Here is a 22,585-nt window from a genome sequence, read left to right on the forward strand (position 1 = left end):
TAAATTCAAATATGAAAGCCAAAATGGATATACAAGAAGGTTCACTGTAGCAAATGCTGTAATCAACAAACAAGAAGTCAGAAACAAATGAAAAACCCATTAATATGGGCCAACTGAAATAAATATGATACAGTTTCTACAACTGGATATTGTGGGGCCCACTTTTAGAAAGTAGGCCATTTTTTGATATGGAAAGACATCTATGATAAATTAAGTATGAAAGTCACAGCACAGAACAATGCTACAGTATGTGACCATTTGTGATATTTTTGGAGAGACTTTATATAGGTGTGGGTTATATACATAGAAATTTGGAGTAGTTGTACATAAAAACTGTTTAAGGCAATTGCCTCTGAGAAGTAGAATTGAAGGTCTAAAGTGGGAAAAATTATTTTTTCATTGGTATATCCTCTGCTTTTTAATTTTTGCCAAGTGCAGATCCTATTTCCATAATGAAGATTAATTTCCAGGTTTACTTGCCTATAAATCAGCTCTATTGATTGATTTTAACCACAATATGTGCCATACATATAAAATCCATTTATGAATTCATGGACATTGAATAAGGGTTTATGGTGCTCCAAGCAAGTGCTAAGTGCTGGGATTATAAATATCCACAAACAAAAGTAAAACAGACACTCTAATTTCTAGTAGCTCATTGTCAAGTGGGGGAGACAACCAAATAAATTTACAACAGGAAAAATCAGTGTTATGATGGAGAAAAGCCCTGTAAACCAGGGAGCCGTGGAAGATGGCACCTAACACCTCCTAGAGGACGTGCTGTCTGCAGAGAGTTTTGAGAGACAAATAGAATTTAATTATAAGAAGGAAGGGGCAGAGCTTTTCAGGCATAAAGAACAAAACACATCCAGCAAATGTGATTATATGGAAGGATGGGTAATTTTAACCACAGCAAACACACACTTTGAATACTGTACTTATGACTTCAAAATGCTCTTATGATAGAAGAGTATACCAAAACCACCACCGAAAAAGGGAGGCGTAGCTCTACTGGGACCAAGAGTTAGCTGGGTGAAGTGTTTGGGAGTGTGGGCTCTGGAGCCAGATGTGTTGAATCTGGTTCAGATCCTGGCTGCACCACTCACTGCCTGTGTCATGTTCCATAACTTCTGTCTGCCTAATTTCCTCCCCATAAAATGAAAAGAATGATACAATGTTCTTTATTGGGTTCTATTGAGTATTAGGATGAAATAATAGGTACAATGTCCTTATCCCAGTACCTGCCACAAACTAAGCATGGCATTCAGTAAGTTATAGTCGTATATTCCTATGGACTGGCATCTAAGACATAATCTAAGTGGGGTCAGGGCAAATTGGTTTTTATCTTTATGACATCATCTCATTTTAGCAGCAATCTTGCTGTTTTGTTCACTGATATATACCCTTCAGTACAGATGCAGCATCCACTAAATAGCTAGTGGATGAATTAATTCCTGAGAAAGAGAAGTGTATGTGAATGGCATTAGCTAGTATATACATAGAAAAAGAAATTGAAAGGCTATGTACCAAACTGTTACCAGGTATCATCTTCAGAATAGCACGATTATGAAGGATTCACCATTTTTAGAATCATACTTTTCTCTAACAAATATTTTACAATGAGCCTTGTAAAAAAAAAAAGCAGGAAAAAGCAATAAAGTTCAAATGTAAAGTAGGAAAAAAGTAAACATTGTAATTGTTTACTGGTACCATCAGAGTCAATTCATGGATCGTTTTTAGAACATGTCTGCAGTCTTCTGGTAGAGAAAATAGAGTCACTGACTATATTATAACTTGATTTTGATTAAAAATTGTGTGAGAGCTGACTTCAGTCATTACCCCAATTTGTTCACCTCTCCTTGAATTCATGCTCTTTGGGATCCTCTCTGGACCGGGCCCTGTGGCTTTTCTTGGCCAAGGGAAGAATGGCAAACATGACCAAATCAGAGGCTGGAGAAGCACCTGCACATGGAGCTCTGCCACCATGTGAGGAGGCCCAAGCTAGCCTGTGGAATGATGAGAGACAGGAGGTCCCCTGCCACCACCAGCCAACGGCCACTGTGACTGAGGCCGTCTGAGACTAGACCACGCCAATTCACTGAAGACGTGATGAGCCAGCGTGGCCAAGATCGTCCAAGCCCGACCCCAAGACCAGAGAACCACCTGGCAGAATCACAAGCTAAATAGATAGGTGTTATTTCAGGACACCAAGTTCTGGGGTGCTTTGTGGTTTGTCATGCAACAACAGATACCAATACAAATTATTTTAGTCACATGGCTTCTAAACAAAGTGCTCAACTGTATGTGACTTTTCAAATAAAAAGAAAAAAAGTAAAAATTCTGCAGCCAAATCATGACCAACTATTTGCAAAGACTCTTTTTTTAAATGAAAGTATTTCAGGTTGAGGGCTGCCACTTGAGAAGGAAACAGATACTCACAAAAAACTGTACTATTTTATTTTATTTTATAAAACATTCTTATATATTTTTTACATATTATAAAATAATATAATATAACAAGTGTTCTAGCTTTCTGACCACAAGAAGAGCTGAAGCTCACCCTGGTGTATGTTTGACTTCCTTTTGAGGTGATGCAACCTGTTGTAGTGATTGATTAAATTTCTTGAAACATTTATACATCTCTGCAATTAAACCATTTCTTCACCCTGAACCTTTTTTTTTTTTTAACATTCCTGAAGGATGAAGAGACAGCATCAACCCTCTAACAAGAACACATCTCTCCCAGGTGGACTTCAGATTGAAACACATCACCTCGTTTATTCTTCACAGCATTCCTGAAGATAGATATGATTATCCCAACTTAACATTTGAGCAGTGAGGCACAGAGATGTTAAGTAACCTGTTCTAGGTCACACAGCTCATAGGTGGCACTGACAGGCCTCAATGCCAGGTCTTCTGCATCCAGAGCTCCCATTTTTAGCATGTCAGTGCAGATGCTCTGAGATACTTTCAAATTTGGTGAAGTTAGATGGGTTTACACCAAACATGCAATAATTGAATAATAATAACCTAACATTCACACAGCCTTTGCTGAATGCCAGGGACTGCTCTGAGCACTTTGTGTATGAATTCATCTCGTTCTCACAAGGACACTATGAGCACCTTTTACTAATGAAGAAACTAAGGTATATAGAGATAAAGTGACATGACCAAGATCACATAGTAAGTCAGTAACAGGCAGAATTCAAACCTGGGAGAGAGAGGTCCAAAGCGGATGCTGCTAACTCAGTAAGCACCCTGCATCAAGACCTGCCATCCTGGTTTGCTGGAGACTGAGTGGCTCTCAAGGATGTTGGACTCCCAGCACCAAAACCAAGACAGTTGCTGGCAAACCAGGACAGTAGGACACCCTACCTTGGACAGAGGTTACAAACCAGGAGGTCCAGGCCACCTGCTGCCCATTCTGTTTAGACCACAGAGTATTTTGAAGTAAGACTGAGCCAACATTTAAAAATTAGAGGTTGCCACAGCAACAGCTGTATTTTGGGGAGATCTGGCCCCACAGGGTGTGCATTGAGGTGTGGTGACAAACAGCTGCAGCTCAATAATACCACAGGGCCCTGTCGTCCAGGCAACAGCCCTCCTCCATTCTCAGTCATCTCTGCCATACGCACCGGACGTCACCTTCGCTGACCCTATCCTCCTGGGCTCATTTCTGTGCCACACTGGACACTGTGGGCATTCATTTGAGTGTGGGATTGGGCTCCACAACATCATCCTGATACACTAGAGCAGGGCTTCTGCCCCTTCAAGTCACCTGGGACCTTTGAAGGTGCCATGACACACCTCAGCCAAGTAAAATCAGAATCTCTGGGGAGTGGGTCTCAGACAGCTGAATGTGTCAAAACTCCCCAGATTCCCAGGTGCAGCCAAGTTCGCACATTGCTCAAACTTCAACATGTACATGAATCATCAGGAGAGCTTATTAAAATGCAGGTTCTAATGCAGTGGGTCAGGGTAGAGCCTGAGATTCTGCATTTCTAGCAAGCTCCAAGATGAGGCTGATCTGCATTTCCAGGGAGCACACATAAGAGGCCAAAAGCCAAAACACAGTGCCTCATTAGCATGCGTTTTTCCCAGCTGAGCTGGCTGGCCTCTGCTGCTCCCCTCTTCCTCAGAGACCCAACACCTTCAGCAGCAAGGCCCAGAGAGGGGCAGTGAGCAGCCTAGGGCAGCCACCTCCGCCGACTTCACCCACCCCTCCAGATCACAGCACCTCCCTGCTCATTCTGTGAGAAGCTAGGGTGAAATTCCCCAGAGAAGCCAGCCCTTGTAAAATCTGCTTCTGGGCAGGGGTGGATGGCAGTTTTCTCTGTCCCCGAGCAGGTACGGCATCCGACATGAGTGCAGCAGAGAGCGCAGAGGCTGGTGAAGGCAGGGGAAGGCCCACACTCCGGGGCACAGGACAGCCTCCTGCCTTTACCCAGAGGAGGACTCCCCACAGTGCCTGAGTCAGAGGGCCTGTGCGCTCAGCCCTGGGGCCGCTGGGCCGGGAGGATGAGTCACAGGGTGTGCAGCAAACCTCTCCGTGGCCAAACACGGGCTCTGCTTTGCTCTGTCTTGCCATCTACACGAACGCTGGGTCTGCTCCACATGACAGCTAGGTCCTGAGGAAGAGAGAAGCTCCTGCTGGCCTCTCTCCTCCTCAGGGAGGGGAGAGCACTCTGCTTCGAGCTCCCCAAATACCTTGCAAGCTCCTCTCCCACACACCTGCCCTCAGCACATCTTCATGCCAAGGATAAAATACAGGAGCAGTAACAACACATTTTGAAACGGTGGTTTTGTCATAACAGGGCCCTGCTCTGCTGTTAGACAAGCACAGGGCTGTGGACTCAGGGGAGGCAGGGAGGAAAGAGACCACATCTTGCTTTTCCTCACGTCTCCCCAGTGCCACACGCGAAACCTGAAACAGGTCAGATGGGATGAACTTTTTGTTGAATTAATTATTGGGTACATTTTGCATATGTGTGTGTCATTCTCTGCCACTAGACTTCTAATTCCTTGAGAAAATAACTTACATAGTGCACTATATGTGCCAGGCACTGTTCTAAAAATCTCCTCATATTAGCTCATTTAATATGAGGATTAATTCATTTAATCCTCACAACAATTCTTGCAAGAAAGTATTATGATTATCGTCATAGTACAGATGAGGAGTCTACAGCCCAGGGAGGTTAAGTAACTCGCCCAAGGTCATGGGGATCCTATCCCTAAGGGTGCAGCCTCATATTCTGTGCTTTTAATGATATTTGATTTATTTCTGTATCTCTGATGCCCAGCACAGTGCCTGGTACATAGTAGATAGTAACAAATGTGTACTAACTAAACGAATGGAATAATAGGCTTATTAATTACTTTGTATGGGTATGTGTAGATGTTTTCCTGTCCCACCAGACATTGTATTTCTCAAAGAAAGTTTGATCTTGCCAATATCTCCCAATACCTGTAATAAGTGGTTTAAGAGAAAGTACATTAAAGAATGGGTGTTCCTGACTTGAATAGAAAGAAGACATACAGATGGCCAACAGACACATGAAAAGATGCTCAACATCACTAATCATCAGGGAAATGCAATTCAAAACCACAGTGAAATATCACCTCACATCAGTCAGAATGGCTATTATCAAAAAACCAATAAATAACAAGTGTTGGTGAGGATGTGGAGGAAAGGGAGCCCTCCAACACTGTTGGCAGGGATGTTCACTGGTGCAGCCACTAGGGAAGACAGTACAGAGGTTCCTCAAAAAATTGAACTACTGCACAATCTAGCATTACCTCTTCTGGGTATTTATCTAAAGAAAATGAAAATACTAATTTGAAAAGACATTTGTACCCCTATGTTCACTGCAGCATTATTTATAGTAGCCAAGGTATGGAAGCAACCTAAGTGTCCATCAATAGATGAATGGATAAAGAAGATGTCGTACATCTACACAATGGAATATTATTCAGCCATTAAAAAGAATGAAATCTTGACATTTGCAACAACACCTAGAGGGTATTATGCTAAGTATAATAAGGCAGACAAAGAAAGACAAATACCGTATGATTTCACTTACATGTGGAATCAAAAAACAAAACAAACAAACAAAACAAAACAGAATCAGACTCATAAATACAGAGAACAAGCTGGTGGTTGCTGGGGGGAATGGGCAAAATAGGTGAAGGGAATTAAGAGCTACGAACTTTTAATTATAAAATAAATAAGTCATGGGTATGTAATGTAAAACATAGGGAATAGAGACAATAATATTATAATAACTTTATGGTGACAGATGACAACTAGACCTGTCAAGGTGATCATTTCATAGAGCATAAAAATATCAAATCACTATGTTGTGCCTGAAACTAATATAATATTATATATGTCAATTACAATTCCATTTTTAAAATAGTAAATAAATACCAAAAAAATGGACGTTCCCAAATGCCCACATGCATGGTATGTGATCCAGAATATCTGGACAGGTGATGGAGGTTTTCAGTTTATTCAGATATCCAGGAAAAGACAGCCACGGTCAAGAGTAAGGGCTGGCTTCATGGCAGTGAGGCCTGTGTGGTTGTACAGGATCCCATGCCCAGGAAGTTCTCCCACTTGGTCCAATGTTCTCCCGTCACCATCTTGAAATTCTTAATAATTTTTTAACAAGGTGCCTCCTGTTTTTATTTTACACTGGGCCCTGCAAGTGATGTAGCCTGTCCTGTAAAGAGTGAATAAAGCCAAGGATGATGCCTTCAGGAAAGGAAAGAGATGCCAGGATCACTGTGTCCATGGCCTCCAGGAACGAGAGACATGCAGAGACATTCCTGGAGAACATTCAGGCAGTGGATCCCAGGCTCAGCAATACCAGACCCCGTGTGGCTCCTGAAGGGTGATTTGGATCTCATTCCTCCTCCCCAGGGGCTGGCCCTGAGACACCCCTGGTTCACACACGCCAAAGCCTAACTGTTGCCCAGGCCAACTCCTTCGGCCCGCAGTCATTTCAGTCACTGCACTGCTAATGCCTTCACGTGGGGGAACGTGGATGCAGGCTGAGCACCGGTCTGAGCTCTTTTCTTTCATCTGATGTTCATAACTATGACCTTGTGAGATGGATTTTAATGACCCCATTTTAGGCATCTGAGATTCCAAGTTAATAAAAGGCAAGATTAAGTGCAAATAAATGATTCCAAGACCCTTGTTCTTAACAGTGGCCCTTCCTGCCTCTCACTGTTCTAGGCAAGACTTCTTTCTCTCTACCTTGAAATCACTCTCCCCAAATCCCGTCTCCCCCCCTTACCCCTTCTACAGCCATACAGCTGGGGAGGGGTAGATCCAAGACGCCAGCCAGGCAGGCGGACTCAGATGACTGCTCTTAACTGTACATGATATAGTTGCTCACCTTGTTTCAGAATCTTAACTTACAGAAATGTGGACCTGGAAGGAACTCTAGCCTCAGCTTCTTCTGTAAAATGGAAGCAATAAATCGAATCATATCACAGATGTGCCTGGATTAAACATAATGATGGGTGTCAAAATACTCTTTAACAATCACAGGTCTAAACAGTTACTTCTATTATTACCAGGGGTAAAACTAATTCTGTTCAACCTGGTACTAAGGAAACAGAGGTCATTAGCTCCCACCCTCTTCACTTTAGTCTAGTCTAAGAGTAGCCACACCCTGGCCAGTTACCTGTCGCTAAAGGCTTGATGGACCAAGCTGCATCCCTGAGAATCATCAGATTTCTTCTGCATCGTCTTCAAATCTTGATTGTGCCACTTCTCATCTGTGTGAATTTGGACAAATCACTCACCTCTCTGAGTGCTTTATAGTGTGGCTGACAGTGATAACTGTGTCACAATGTCACTGTGGGGTACCTAACACAGTAGTCACAAAGTGGTAGTTGGTACAATTCTTTGAAAAACTCTCCTACACTCACGATTACCTCTAAAGCAGCAGCAAGGGCCAGATCTGCATCTGAACTCTTTCTCGATGGTTACTTCTGTATGTCAGGTTGACTGGGCTAAGGGATGCCCAGAGAGCTGGTAAAACATTCTGGGCGTATCTGTGAGGGTGTTTCTCAGATTAGCATTTGAATAGGTAGACCAAGTAAAGAAGATTGCCTTCGCCAGTGCAGGTGGGCATCATCCAATCCCCTGGGGGCCCACATGGAATGAAATGACAGAGGAAGGGCGACTCTGCTCTCTCGGCCTGAGCTAGGACATCCATCGCCTCCTGCTGTTGGACGTGGATGCTCCTGGTTCTCAAGCCTTCATACTCAGACCATGACTTAAACCATTAATGGGCTTCTCGGGTTCTCAGGCCTTTGAGTTTGAACTGGAACTTCGCCACCAGCTTTCCTGGGCCTCCAGCTTGCGGATGGCAGATTGCGGGACTTCTCGGCCGTCAGACCACGCGAGCCAATCCCTCATAATAGATCTCTATGGACCTGTGTCTGTATCTGTATCTATCCTAATGCTTCTGTTTCTCTAGAGAACCCCAATACACTCCTAGAGCACATTCTCTGGGTGTTCTCTTCCCACTGAAGATGTACCACACTCCCAGAACTTGGGTGGGCACCCTACCGGTAAGTCCTAAATAAGATGCTCTAAATCCCTCAGCTTGCCCAAATCTTGATGGGCCTGCAACATTCTCAACAGCTCCCCCAATGTCTTCCTCTGCCTTTGCCTCCCCTTGCGGTCAGGTGAGTAGTCTGTAACTGGGGGCTTTTGACTCCACTCCTGCCCCCACCAATCCTTCACCCCCACGGCCAAGTTGGAACTTTCTCTTTTGATTTTTCAATCTTTGTAGAAGAAAAGTAGCTGAAGTATGTACCAAGGGGCTGGGCTATGGATGAAGTGGAGGTGGTGGAAAGCCCATTTACACTTGGAGGGTCACTGTTTTTTATCCTACTCTCTCCCGCAGCCACATCTTTCAAAGGAAAAGAAAACTGTGCCCGTCAGAAACACACATACTGGCTCCACATGTGTTAACTCTGTGACCTTTGCCAAGGTGAATAAGGTCACTGAAACACAGCTTCCTGGGAACAAAGTGTCTATCTGGAAGGGTAGAATGGGGATGAAATGAGATAATCCATGCAAAGTCTAGTACAGTTCCTGGCACATAATAAACACTCAATAAATGTAACTGTTTTGGTATTGTTTTGGGAAATCAATCCATGACAGTATTAACCTAATTTTTCATCTCCACAGCAAATGAAAACTATGAGCATACTGACACAAGCCAACTGCTGATGATGTTTCAGCAGCCCAGGTGCTCTCCTGCCCATTGTCCCATCATGCTTCTTTTTAATTTCTGTCAGCACTCTACATTTCTTAGCAAAATTTTTTAAAATTAAAAACTTTATTCTTCATAGGCCTTTGATATTTTAGGGGTGATAAATTGTGGTTTCTTCCCTGATACTTGTCACTATTTGAGAGCCTGTATAATCATTCTTCACTATCCTTGCTAAGAGCTTACATGGCAAGTCAAACAGTAGGGCAGATCACGGCAGTGTTGAATGCCAGCAAGTCTCATCCCCACAGAAACTGCATCAGGGAACATCTGGGACCAATATAGATGCAGGAAGTCATGCTATCTCAGGTTGAGATCCTGAACATGATTCGAAATTCATAACCTAAGAAACAGCTGCAGTGCATCAGACAAAATGTGCCTTCAAAGTACAGAAAGTTCTGGATGAATCACAAAGTATAAAGATTCTGGGAAACAGGTTTTTGCAGTCTGGAGTTCAATAGCATTCTATTCCTCAGATTGATTGTGCAGCCAGGACAATTTAGCAGGGGAAAGGGGACTTTCTATTTCTATTAGTGAAAATAACTGAAAATTTTCAGAAAATATGAGAAAAATAATATTGCAATCAAAGAGTTATTATTCATTTGTGGCAAAATCACTGAGGGAAAATTATCACCTCAGCCAAAGTAAGTTGAAGAAAGAGAACTGGGTTTTTTTGTTTTTGTTTTTTTTAGTTAATAATTTAAAACAAGAGTCAACCAATGATGACCCATAGGTGAAATTCAACCCACCACCTGTTTTGTAAATAAAGTTTTATTGTCATACCGCCACACTCATTCATTTATATATTGTCTCTGACTGCCTTTGCACTACAATGACAAAGGCAATACTTGTGATAGACTTTGTGGCCCACAAAGGCTAAAATATCTACTCTTTGGCATTTTACAGAAAAACTTTGCCAACCCCTGGTTTAAAACATAAGGCTAAGTTACCTGAAAAGCAAAATAGTGTTTAGAAATATGTTTGAAATCAGAATGAACCATGAAATAAAAGATTTATTTCTTTTGTTCATCCTGCAAATATTTAATCAGTACCTAATGTGTGTCTAGCTGTGCAAAACAAAACAAAACAAAAAAGCAGACAAAGCCCCTATCTTCATAGAACTTGCCTGCACTGAGGAGTTTACTAGTTCATCACTACAAAAGTGTACGTATTTTTTAAATGAAATCTTTTAAAGAACAATGAAGAAAGAAAAATGTTTCAGGGCATTAAGAATGGCATCAGTGTTTCTTCAGCTTAGTCAGCAATAACTGTGATGAACCAACCAACAGTTCAATGAAAGAAGACTTGTCGACTTGTGTAAAAGAGATCCAAGAAGAACTCAAGCCCCAGCGTAAACAAAGAAAGGCTGTTGGGCTCATCAAGGTTGAAGGGAAAACCAGAAACAACTGCACATGGATGCAAAAACAGATTTTTGCATCCATATGCAATTTGCAGCGTGGAATTGATCTCAATAAAATTCTTAGCCAGAGAAAAAAAAAACTATTGGCCAGACCCATCATAGTGTTGCTAACAGGAGCAGAAAATTCAATGGCTTTGCAGCAATGTTGATGAAAAGAGAGATAAGCATTTCATACATATACGGTTATAATGAGGTATGAGATTCAGTTTTGATTTGCAAGCAAAGCAATAAAAGAACTCCAGAAAGCTCTCAATTCTATCGATTCATGCATCCGAGAAAAGGCTGACAATTTTGCAAAGCATTTCCATGCAGAACGAAGGCACAGAATTCAGGATGCTGGGTTATTCCTTGAAAATGTCTTTGGGCTATTTGTTATGGTATGTGGTGTTCATTTGGGTTTAACATCCCTTCAGAGATTACAGAATTTAGGAAGATGCAAAATATGATTCTAGAAGATCAAGCATCTGATAAAGTGAGCCAGGTACTGAGATTAATTTCCAACTCTGAATTTATCTTTTGTTTTAAATGTATCACAGATTATTCCAGGAATTCTTTCAAAGAGTTGCAAAGTGAAGTTATCTATAATCATTTCTCTTTTTTTCTTCATTATTTATCATCTGAGTAAAGCAATAATCATTTCAAAACTATTTAGGACAGAGTAGAAGAATCATGCCAAAACATAATCATGGGAGGTTTCATAGTTAAGAAATCATCCTTCCAAATGAGTACAGAAAAATCCTGGAAGAAAAAAAGGTCTCAGCAGCTTAGATAGTCCTTCTCTTTTTCTTTCAGGAAACAATGCAAATGTGATGTTTATTACTAAGGATTGGATCCTCACTTACTAAATGTAAATCTACATGTTAAGAATATGAGCACAAAAAAATTTTCTTGAGATGTTTATGCTGTGTATATATGGATCTGTACATATATGGACTAAAGCATTAAATGAAACAAGAGGCAAAATTTTTCAAGAATATAGATGTACATGTGACGTCCAGATGGTCCCACACTTCATTTTGCTAAAAATGATGCAAAGTTTAATTTCCTTTATGGGTGCATCAGTATAACCAATACAGATGATTCCTCTTGGCCCTCACAGGAATGCTGCAGATGCCTCAGGCCATTGCATTTCACTCCAATTTCATCAGTTGCTAGAGCAGGCAGGAATGCTTGCTCTTGTTCCACAGAATGTTAAAACACGCTACAAAGTGCACTGGCCCTTGATGGTTATTACAAATGACTTGGTAACCCAACTGATGGGCCTCGAGGGAAGGAACCAGTGGTGTTTGGAGAACGTGACCATGTGAGATGGGAGGCAAATGGTGTTTTATTGATCCAATCTCCCCTATCAGAGTTACCTACTTTGGTTAGCAGATTGTCACGGCTGACTTCCGAATCTGAACTAAAATTTTAAGGCACAGTCCCCTGCTTAACAACTGGACACTGTTTCTGGGAGAGAATGGTGACATAATAGAAATAATAGAAATAGTCATGTTGTTTTTATTAGCATATTCCTGCATATTCAAAGATTGTTGAAAACCCCATTCGAAAGCTATTGCCCTAGAATCTCCCACAGAGTGCCTCCCTTGTTTAGTGAAGGTTCCCTCTTGGAGAAATCTGCTGGGAACAAGGTGAGGGAATCTAGGTCCCTCACAAACATCCTATCAGGCTCCACCTTGGCTAGGGTTATTACAAAACCCCGTTTTATAGATGATGAAACTGAAGTTCAGAAAGACGAAGTCACCGCATCCCAGGTTTCCCAAGTTCCCTGCAGGGGTGGCCTCAGGAGGCCCCTTTTCTCTGGATGTGCAGGGATTTATGTAAGGGATCATTTATTTACACAAAGCAATCACCCTGTGAGTGGGCCCATGTGTGACTGGCATGTTTACAGGCCCCAGAGTGCCCGGGAAGCCAGGGTAACCCCAGGCCACAGGAAGCCATTTCCAGCTCCTCTCACATCACGACCCGCCAGTCTCCTCCTCCATCCTAGACTCTTCCCCCACCTCCCCTCTAGCCACAAAGGGCTCCCCCAGTTCCTTCAACAGCCTGTGCTCCTTTTTGCCAGCAGCTCTTTCTGGTTCTGTCTCAGTGCCTAGAACTTTCCCCCAGTCTCTCCTCAGCTTGAGTGGCCACCGCTCATCCTTCAGGCCTCCACGTAGTCTCACTTCTTCCAGGGAGTCCCCTCTGCCCCCCTCCCCACCTTGCAGATTGGGAACTCCCCTGTGCTTTTGCAGCATCCTTTGCTGCCTCTTGTCATCCTGCACTGAACAATTGGTTTGGTTGTATTTAGTTGGTGTAGCAGAGTGGTTAAAGGCCTGAGTTCTGGAGCCAGTCTGCCTGGGTTTAAATCTTGGCTCGGCCTCCTACCAGGTCTGTGACCTTGGGCAAGTTGTGTAATTTCTGTGCCCCTGTCTTTCCCTCTGCAATAAGAATAATAATGTAAGCAGTCTGTTGTACAGATTCCAAGTTAATATATGCAAGGCACTTAAAACAATGCCTTGCACACAGCAAGTGTTCATTACTGATCATTACAGTTTTCTACTATTCTCTGGCCCATCTTTTCACCAGACCAAGTTCTTGATTGTAGAAATGGCATCTTCATTATCTCCTTGCACAGCCACTAGTGTATAGAGGTACCCAGTTATTGCAGGTATTGCAGAATGAATGAATGAATGAATGAATGAACAATAGAGGCCACAGCTTCTGTTGACCCTCTATGGATAGTTGGCCTTCTCTAGTGCCCACCATGGTTTCTATAGGCCCGAGGCCCATGGGGCTGAGCTGATTTGCTCAGAGGAGGTAGTAGTGAAGCAGAGGATACTTGACTATGCTCTTCCCAGCACAGAGCTATCCTTCCAAACAAAGCAGCTCATCCCTTTGGAGTTGTGCAATTCCAGGTGATGCAGATTTGCAATCACTACTACTTCTTGTCTGACCACTATGTTGACCTGTTTTCATGGAATTAGACTGCCCTTTTGGAAGGTCCCAGGGGCTCAGACTTAGCCAACAGCCTTACTGGCCACCCTCTGAGCCTCTAAACCTCCCCTCTCCATTGCTCTGGCTCTGCCCCAAGGCCTGGAGTTGGCAGTTCCTGCTCTCCACCTGCTACAGGCCAGCTCTGCCTTTTTCTCACCACTCAAAGGCCGCCCCCTCCAGACTACTCCCAAATGGGAATCACTTCTCACCACTCTGAATTCCCAGAGTCCTCTAGCTTCCCTTGTTTCTTCACCTCCAGGAATCTATTTCATTATCTGTAAAATAGATAACAATGCCTACTTCAAAGGGAGGTTGCAAAGATCAAGTAACTCAAGCAAACGATTCATATCATAAGCATTTGCGTGTTTACTACCTTGCAAGTTTCTTGAAGGCAGGAACCCTCTGTTTCACTAACTTAGGCCTTAGCACAGCACCTGACTCATCTTAGGCATCCAATAAATGTTTGCTCAATGGATCAATCAATCAAAAACAATCAAGAAATACATAAATTATAGCAATATAACAATATCCTGCAGTATTCACACAGAAAGAAATCACCTCAGTTGGATTTCCTTCCTTTCTTTCCCCATTTTTCCTTCCTCTCTCCCCCACCCCCTGCCACCACCACCTCTCTTTTTAATAATCTTCAAATTTAAAATGACCAAACCATATCAACTATCCCTTTCTTGGCAGATGAATTCACAGTCGACAGTATATTCAAAATATCATTAATTACCCAGAGAACTTGAACTTGGGAGTAAAAAACACACACAGGGTGTACTCACATGTGGGAATGAGTTTCAAAAAGGAGTGGCTGCTCACGACTCTTTCCAACATGTGACATTGGCTGCAATCGGCCACCTCATTCATCCTCTTGCCCCAACCCGGGCCCTTCCCTCTCTGACATTCACATGTCACCACCTGTACTCAATGTCACCAAATTAAGTGATACTTTTCTTGATAAGCAAAATTTTCTCTCCCCACAGAATCCTCTTAAAATCAAAGAGGAAAGCCTAGAGATTTTCATACTGGTGGAGGGGGTGGAAGCAAGGGTCACTGCTTGGTTTCTTGTAGGCCCTGGGCACATGGAATCAGGAGAACATCCTACCTTGGAGACGCTGTCCTGCTCTCTCTCATTGATATTCAAAGAGGCCTGCCACTTTCACTGCGTACAAGTCTCCACCCCTTCTTTCCCTTGCCTGTGCCCAGAGCCCTGCAGGGAAAGCCCGGATTCCCTACAAGGCAGTGCCGGCCAGAATTGGCCCATCCTCCTTATCAGACCTACTTGCCTGCCCAACCCAGACCTGGCCCTTGTAAGTCATGGGACAGGCTCAGCCCAAGCAGTTGCAACTTGCTCAGATGAAATGAAATGACTTGCCTGAACGCCGACAATGAGCCAAGACCAGGCCACCCAAGAAAAGCCAGAGTAGATTCAGCTTGGCAGCAAGATACTAAGAGGAGAGCATGGGAGGCCTGGGCTGCCCCAGGCAGTGCCCAGTCTGCAGGAAGCATCCACGGCCAACTCCAGGCAGGGACCCCAGCATGTTTCTCTTCCCCCAACCTCTGACTCTCAGCTCACCACACCTGCTACAGTGGGCTGGTTGCTCAGGACATGCTGACTGGCAGGTGGATGATGTAGCCATGACCATCCATGATCTAAGGTACTGGTGATTGTCAGATGTGCTGTTATTTTATGTCCCTCTGAGAAATAAAGATAGATAACTTACTGAATTGTGACACAGTGGATCTTAATTACTTAGAAGGCATATTTTATACTTACTGAAAGCTTTTTTAGGTTTATGTAGAATGGGTTTTTCATGTATATTAATCTCATGCATGCATGAAAGGAAAATATCGTGAAGCAAATTATTTAAGGGAATCCTCAAATTTTGTCGCATTCAGAATCCACATCCTCTGGGTCGCTTTTCAGACCAGAGCTGTTTACGTCCATGGTTTCCCCAGAACGTCATCCTCTGCACCATCTGGAGCCCAGGGGTGATCACAGGGTCGAATCAGTTGGTACTTCTTCAGAGAGTGCTCCACTACTGCCTGTGGGCTGTTCTTCCAAGCAGCTGACACCGTTCTGCAAAAGATGAACTGCGGGCAATGAAAATTACATCATGGATGCCTCCATCCCTAAAGTGACTGAGAGACAGATTCAGAGATGGTGGGGAAAAAAAGACTGCTTTTAAACTGATAAAATATGGAATTATAAGGGCAGCTAACAGGTTTGAACTGCTAGAACATCCTAGAAACTGTGCTAAGCATGCACCTGACCTTTATCATCTTATTCCACCTTCTCTTGAGATAGGTAATAATATGAGCTAAATTTATATAGTGTTTCTTGTGCTCCAGACACTGAGTGCCATATGTATATACAGAATATATAAGCATAAAGTATATATTTCATATATATATATGTATATATATATATACACACACATATATATATGTATTTGAAATCCTCCACTCATTTAATCCTCCTAGTCCTGTGAGATGAATACGACTATGGTCTCTATTTTGAAGATGAAGATGATGAAGATAAGCTACTTGTATGGGTTTGCACTACTTATAAATGGTAAAACTAGGATTTGAATTCCAGAGTCTAGTTCTGGAGTCGACTTACCCACTCCACTATATGTGGGTCTGTTAATGTGCCCATTATACAGATAAGGAAACACTTGTCCAAGACACCGTGCAAGTGCCAAGATTCAGATCCACAGCATTTGACTCTAAAGCCCATGCTCTTCACCATTTGCTGTTCTGTGTAGGGAAGACAAAAGGGCCAATGTCAGACGCAGATACCCAGCTTTCACCTGGTAATTCAGAATCCCATATAGCATCATTTTGGTGAAATTTAACTTGCTTTCCTTTCTCTCAAAGATGCAGGAGCACTATTTCCTTCTGGTGATCTGAAGGCCATCTCATTCATCCATTTGCTTATTCACTGAATAACTATTTGCAAAATGTTCACTGTGGCCAAGGCCCTGTGCCGGGTGCTCCAAGGAGCTAACCATTTGTGGCAGGAATAGCAGGCTTTGTGCAAGTGCTTACAAGTGTGGCCAGAGCAGGGAAATGCTGTTGGCAACTGGAACTGACTGGAACTTCTTCCATTGAGGAGGGTGGTCCAGGAAGCAGAGACACAGGTAATGGGAGAAAGATGGCAGCCAAATTATTTGTTGGGCAGTCAATGAATCTGAAATAGGGCAGTGATATTTGGCTTCTCGCTGTGTAACCCCTTCACCTCCCCGAATCTTCAGTGAAGTTTGCTACACACATAGGCCTTGGGTGATGACTTTTAGTGGGAACTGGGGAAGGAAGTTAAGTTGGCATCTGTGTGAGTCTGGGTGCAGGGAAAGCACATAAGAGAAGAACTAAACAATTTTAGGGGCTCAGGGAAGCCTGCTACATTAGCACAGACGCTCAAACTCGGCTGGCCCCCTACCCCTGCTATCCCAGTTCTGAGCTCCAAGAAAGCAGACACCTTTCCTGCTTTGTTCCTTATTATAAACCCAGAGCTTTGAGGGATGCAGACATATAACAGGTGCTCAGTAAATATTTTTGGACTGAGTGACTAGCTGAAAGACCTCAGGAGCCCTTCAAAATCTTTCCCAGATGCGCTAACATTCCCTAATGTGGTCTGAGGGCCCAACACATAGCAATCTCCAGCCAACAGAACCCTTTCTCCGTAGCTTAGATCATCTCTTTGTACTGTCCTCTAGGGGAATTACTGGATCAAAGAGGGTGGAGACAAGTAAGGCCTCGGGCATGTAGCACCCGACTGCTCTGGAAAAGGAGTGCAAATTTCATTCTGGTCACGGTATTGCAGGACAGGGCCTAGAACAGTTTCTAACCCCATGCCAGTGCCTTCACACTTGCCCTTCACAAAGAGATAAGGGAGCTAAGACTCAGCTCACCTTGAGCTCACCTGGATCTCAGCACCTTACTTTAGCCGTCTCACCTTTGCAAGAGCCTCCAGGCTAAACCCCCTGCCCCTACTTCTGTCCCTCTCAGGTGTGTCGTCTCTTAGTAGCCAGATCGTCTTTGCAAAGAGCAAAATCTGAACATATCTTCCTCCTGTTTAAAATTCCTCAACAGCTATTTTTTTCCCCTAAACCCCTCCTGTCCTTGGGCCGAGAGGTGGGTTAAGTGTCCTCCTGACTTCACTACTCTTCCAGTCCATTCTCCCTTCTTCCTGCCTAATCTACTCCCCACCACACACCCAGCTCCAAATGGTGCCCAGGTCTGTCCCATTCCAACACCTGCTGGCTGGTAACCAGCATGAATAAACACTCTGTGCCCCCATAAGTGGAATCACGTTAATGACTTACTGGATCTGTTTTTACTGGACTACCAGAGGGCACAGGAGTTCCAGAATTCAGATGCCACACATACTTCCTGAGTCTGTACTATGTCCCAGGCATTGACTGGCTGAGTCACTGTCACATACTGTGCCATTTAGTCCTCACCATGACCCTACAAGGTGATAAACACACAGAGGCTCAAAGGAGTGAAAATAGAGAAGAAATGGCCCCTCTGATGGATAAGGGCCTTTGACCCAAGTATCCAGACTCCTGGTTCTGTGTGTTCAGTCAGTACTTATAATGACTGTTGTACCATAGACTCACGATAAAAGGAGGCTGCAGTATTTCCCTTTGACCTTACAGCATTGATCCTGGGAAGTTCTTCCAGGTATCTAATCTAAATTCCTCATGCAACTCAATCTCTGCTGCCTGCTACCTCACCGCCATCCCCAGATAAATACAAAAACAAAGCTTCTCTTCTAATTGTGGCTTCTGTCTTCAGTTGTCACACTGGCTGAAATAAACCTGGCAGAGCAGCCTTCCTAGCTCCCTGGGCATTGCCTCCATGCTGCCAGTCACTCCTCAGCCCCTGCCCAGTGTCAGCAAGACCCCTAGCTTCAGGGAGTCCTCTCTGATGGGAGGGGAGGAAAGACAGAAAGCTGAAGGAGCAGAGCTTTTCCAACGCCGATCACTTCCTAGGAGGTGGCAACAGGTGTCCCTTGTTGGGGAGATGGGTGCCTCACCTGAGAGGCTCCTGGGTTAGCAGCAGCACTGGCAGGCTGCAGGGCTTGCTCTCCACAGTTCCCTGGAGGCTCCCACTGGACACGTACCACAGAGGATTCTTCTTCACTGGGCAACCAAAGCAGACAAAGTAACAGCCTTCCTATCACACTCCTAGCTGCCTGTGTCTGAGTTCCCTGGAACACAGAACAGGCCTAGTAAATGCAGGCTGAGTGAATGATTCAGAAAATGAATGAACATGAGAGTGAGTGAATGAGTACATAAATCAGCATATCATTGAAAGGATCAATGAAGGCAGGAAGTGAATAGAAGAATGAACAGATAAATGAGTGAATGAAAGAATAAACTTCTGAGTGAATAAACACATGAGAGGAAAGAGGAACAAAATGATTAAATGAGTACATGACAGAGCATGTTAAAATAATTAATGCATACATGTGTGAGTCAGCTGAATGAGTATATGGCTGATGGATGGACGGATGCAGTCAGTCAATGAATGGTGAATTAATTCACAACTTCTTAGAGGAAGACTTGGAAGCCAAATTATGGACTCCATGAGGCCAATAACTAGGTCCATTTTAGCCCTCACGCTATCCTCAACCCCCTACACTCTTACCATTGTACAATACATGGTTAAGAATTCTAGTAAGTTTTTGTTAAATAAGCAGATGGACAATTAGATATCCTTCTGCTTGCAATACATGGTATTAAAATCTGCACTTGATGGAGACCTTAAAATATCAAGGTTCTTCACCATTTCCTAAGCTGTGTGGTCTGTCAAAAGGCACTTAAATCTTGGAACTCAGTTTCCTCTTCAATAAAGTAGAGACAATCCTACCTTCTTTTAATGCTGTAGTTAAAGAACATGTGTACCAGCACCCAGAAAGCATCTAGTGTATAGAAGATGCTTTATGAATGAAATTCCCTTTCTTTCTCTTCCAAGGCCACTTCTTCCCTCTATCCATGCACACCCCACCAGCTCTGGGGCCTTTGAGCTCTGCCTTCTGTGAGCTCAGTCTCTTAGGGGAAAGGTGCAAATGGAATGAATTCTGCTAGAAAGGGGAATGATGACAATGTTAGGCTAACCTATATGAAATTGCAACAATTCAGTTGACCTTATGACTTAAGAAGCCAGCAGTTTCACACGTTTTAATACAGTAGCTGGAAATACAGAGGAACATGAAGGAAGGAGCGAAGGATTCATCCTAGGGTAGGCTGAAGTAGCCTAGGAAAAACTGGTGGGATTTGGATATGTTAATCTATCGGTTGAATAACTTGGTGACAAATAAATGAAACTCTGCTTTAAGCAGAAAATGTATTTCTTGGAAGGACACTGGGAAGCTCTAGGAATTGCTCAGGCAGGTCATGGAACCAGAGTCAGAGCCAAAATCATGCCACAGAAGTAGGCCACCATGGAAACCCTTTGGTGACACAGAGGACAGCCTGGATCCCACCTGCCCCCCCCCAGCACACTGCCCCTGTTGTCATGGAAACCCTGGACGTTGTAACCACTGCTGCCACCAAAGAAGATTATTCATGTCCCTGCTTCTTTGTGGAACTACGTCCAAATTCGGAGCCTAGGGTAGGTTTATCTAAGCGTCATGGGTAATTTTTGAAATAGCAAACACATCCATGTGCCCAGAGGACGAGCCCACCCTACCCCACCCCACCCCTGCAAGTCCACGGGGATGGAAACTCCTGTCTCAGGACCCTTCTAGACCTCACTCTTTGTACCTGGTCATTTAGCTATCCATTTTTAACCTTTATAATAAACCAGTAAAAGTAAGTAAAGTGTTTTCTTTGGTTTTGTGAGCCTTTCTAGCAAATTATCAAACCTGAAAATGGGGAGTTGTGGGAAACCCCCTGACTTTGTGACCAAGTTGGACAGAAGTGTGGGTAAGCTAAGGCCCCAAATTTGTGACTAGCCTCTGAAGTGAAGATAGTCTTGTGGGACTGGACCCTTAAACCTGTGGAGTCTGGTGGCACTAACTCCGGACAGTTAGTGTCAGAACTGAATGGAGCTGTAGGCCACCCAGTTGTTGTCTGGATGGTCGGAAAATTGGTCAGTGTAAGGAAAAAGCCCACAGTTGGTGTCAGAAGTGCCGTGGGTGAAACAGCTCACTGCCCTGACAGTTCTGTAGGCATCAAGGTCCAGTGGCAGATCCACTACCTCAAAGGCATGAGAAAAATGTTGCCTAGAACTGGAAAACTCCCAAGCCCATGGGGAAATATGTAATAAGAGGCTTACAAGCAGCTCTGACCTTTAGGGAGCTTCCCCATGAGACTCCTCCAGAACCGGTGGACTGTGGGGCCTCCCACAGCCATAGGGGTCAGAGGTCGCCACCCTATCGCCCCCAGAGCACCTTTCTGAGTGAGAAAAGAGAAGTGAGCTAGCCATGGTTAGATTCCATTGTCCCTTTCATGTGAACTCCACTTCAAGCCTTCACATAAGGTGCCCCATTTGATACCCACAGCCCTGAAAGAGTTGGCATCCTCACCCATGTAGCAGATGAGAGTGCCCTTAGTCCCACTTGGCTTTCGGAGGCTCACAGAAGTCATGCTGGTTACTGGGGATCATCCGGTCAGAGGCAGCGCCAGACCTAGAAGGTTGGTCTCCTAGCCCATGGCAGCTCAGGGTCCCCGAACACCAGCTATGCTTCCCCCCGAGAGCTATGGCACACAGGGAGTGTGAGCCATTGGAAGAGAGGACTCCAGGGAAAGGTCAGTAAATGCAACTAATAGTGCAACTTGAGATGCTTGGTGTGCCTTGAGGACGGGGATATTTTGAGACCATCAGGCTGTGTTGCACTACTCAGACCATAGAGCCTAACACACACCCTCCTCGCCCCGTGCTTACGAGGAAATCAGTCAAGTTTCAGGTCCATTTCCCTCCCCCTGAACTTTGGTGAGGGAAGGGCTGACGGCCTCAGCTCTGGAGCATGACGGAGTGTTGGTGTACGAATCACCACGGCGGGGGTCCGGGGCGGGGAGCAGGGACTGCTATTGTATAGTGGGTACAGGGTTTCTGGAGACAGACGTTATGGTGGCTGTACAATAATGTGAAGGTACTTGATGTCACAGAACTGTACACTTAAAAATGGTTACAACAGGAAATTTTATGTTATGTATATTTTACCACAATCAAAAAAGAGAGATAGAGAAAGTAAGCACCCAAAACAACAAGCAAAACAGTCCTCCAGTGAGTTCCTGTCAGCTGAGGGGAAGCACTTAGGAAAGCAAGCTGCCCTGTCCTCCGTGGCGGGAGGATTCTGGGACTTCATCGCAGACCCAGAGACCCCAGAGGACACTAAGTCGTTTCAGCATGACTTGGCCCAAGTTGGTGCCATTCGGGCCCTACCTAAGGGAGCTCCCAGCTCCACAGTCAGAGAGAGACAAGCAAACAGCTTCACAAAGCAGGCACTGGGCCAGACTTCCCAAGAAGACAACTCAGGGAGCACCGGAGCTGGGAGGACTCTGCAAGGGCCTCTGGTCCAACTCCCTCATTTCATAGATGGAGGATCTGGGAGCAAAGCAGAGAAGCACTGGCCCACATGGTCAGTCACAGCAGAGCCAGAAGCCGTTCAAGGTATTAATGAATGGACCTGAGTCCAAACCATTGCCAACAGAGTGAGAAGGTGGGAGACAGACTGACCCGGGTGTCACCACACAGTGGGGACAGAGTCATCTTCAGGGCAGGCCCTCAGAGGAAAGGTGCCCACTTCTGGCAGCAGCTCGGGGCCCAAAGACAGTCCCCCCGCCCTTGGGGCCAGTCAGAGAACAGCTCAGCTCCCACCTCTGCGTTCCCTCCCTCCTGGTCTCCTCCTTTCCCCGTGACCCCTGCACTCGTG

The 22,585-nt window shown here is 44.4% G+C and overlaps 1 long non-coding RNA gene across 2 annotated transcripts; it reads right to left on the bottom strand.

Annotated features, from left to right (window-relative positions):
* Positions 1-1,917: 1,917 nt before the first annotated feature.
* LOC130682803 (uncharacterized) lies at positions 1,918-16,033 on the bottom strand. 2 transcript variants are annotated; one of them, XR_008996163.1, is made up of 4 exons: positions 14,478-16,033; positions 13,902-13,967; positions 7,695-7,788; positions 1,918-6,722 (listed from the first exon to the last, which is right to left on the bottom strand). It is a non-coding gene; the product is annotated as an uncharacterized LOC130682803 (long non-coding RNA). The 2 variants fall into 2 exon arrangements; XR_008996162.1 differs by having other exon boundaries at positions 13,902-16,033.
* Between the last annotated feature and the right edge of the window lie 6,552 nt (positions 16,034-22,585).

Source organism: Manis pentadactyla, chromosome 3, assembly GCF_030020395.1.
Source record: "Manis pentadactyla isolate mManPen7 chromosome 3, mManPen7.hap1, whole genome shotgun sequence".
NCBI lineage: Eukaryota > Metazoa > Chordata > Mammalia > Pholidota > Manidae > Manis > Manis pentadactyla.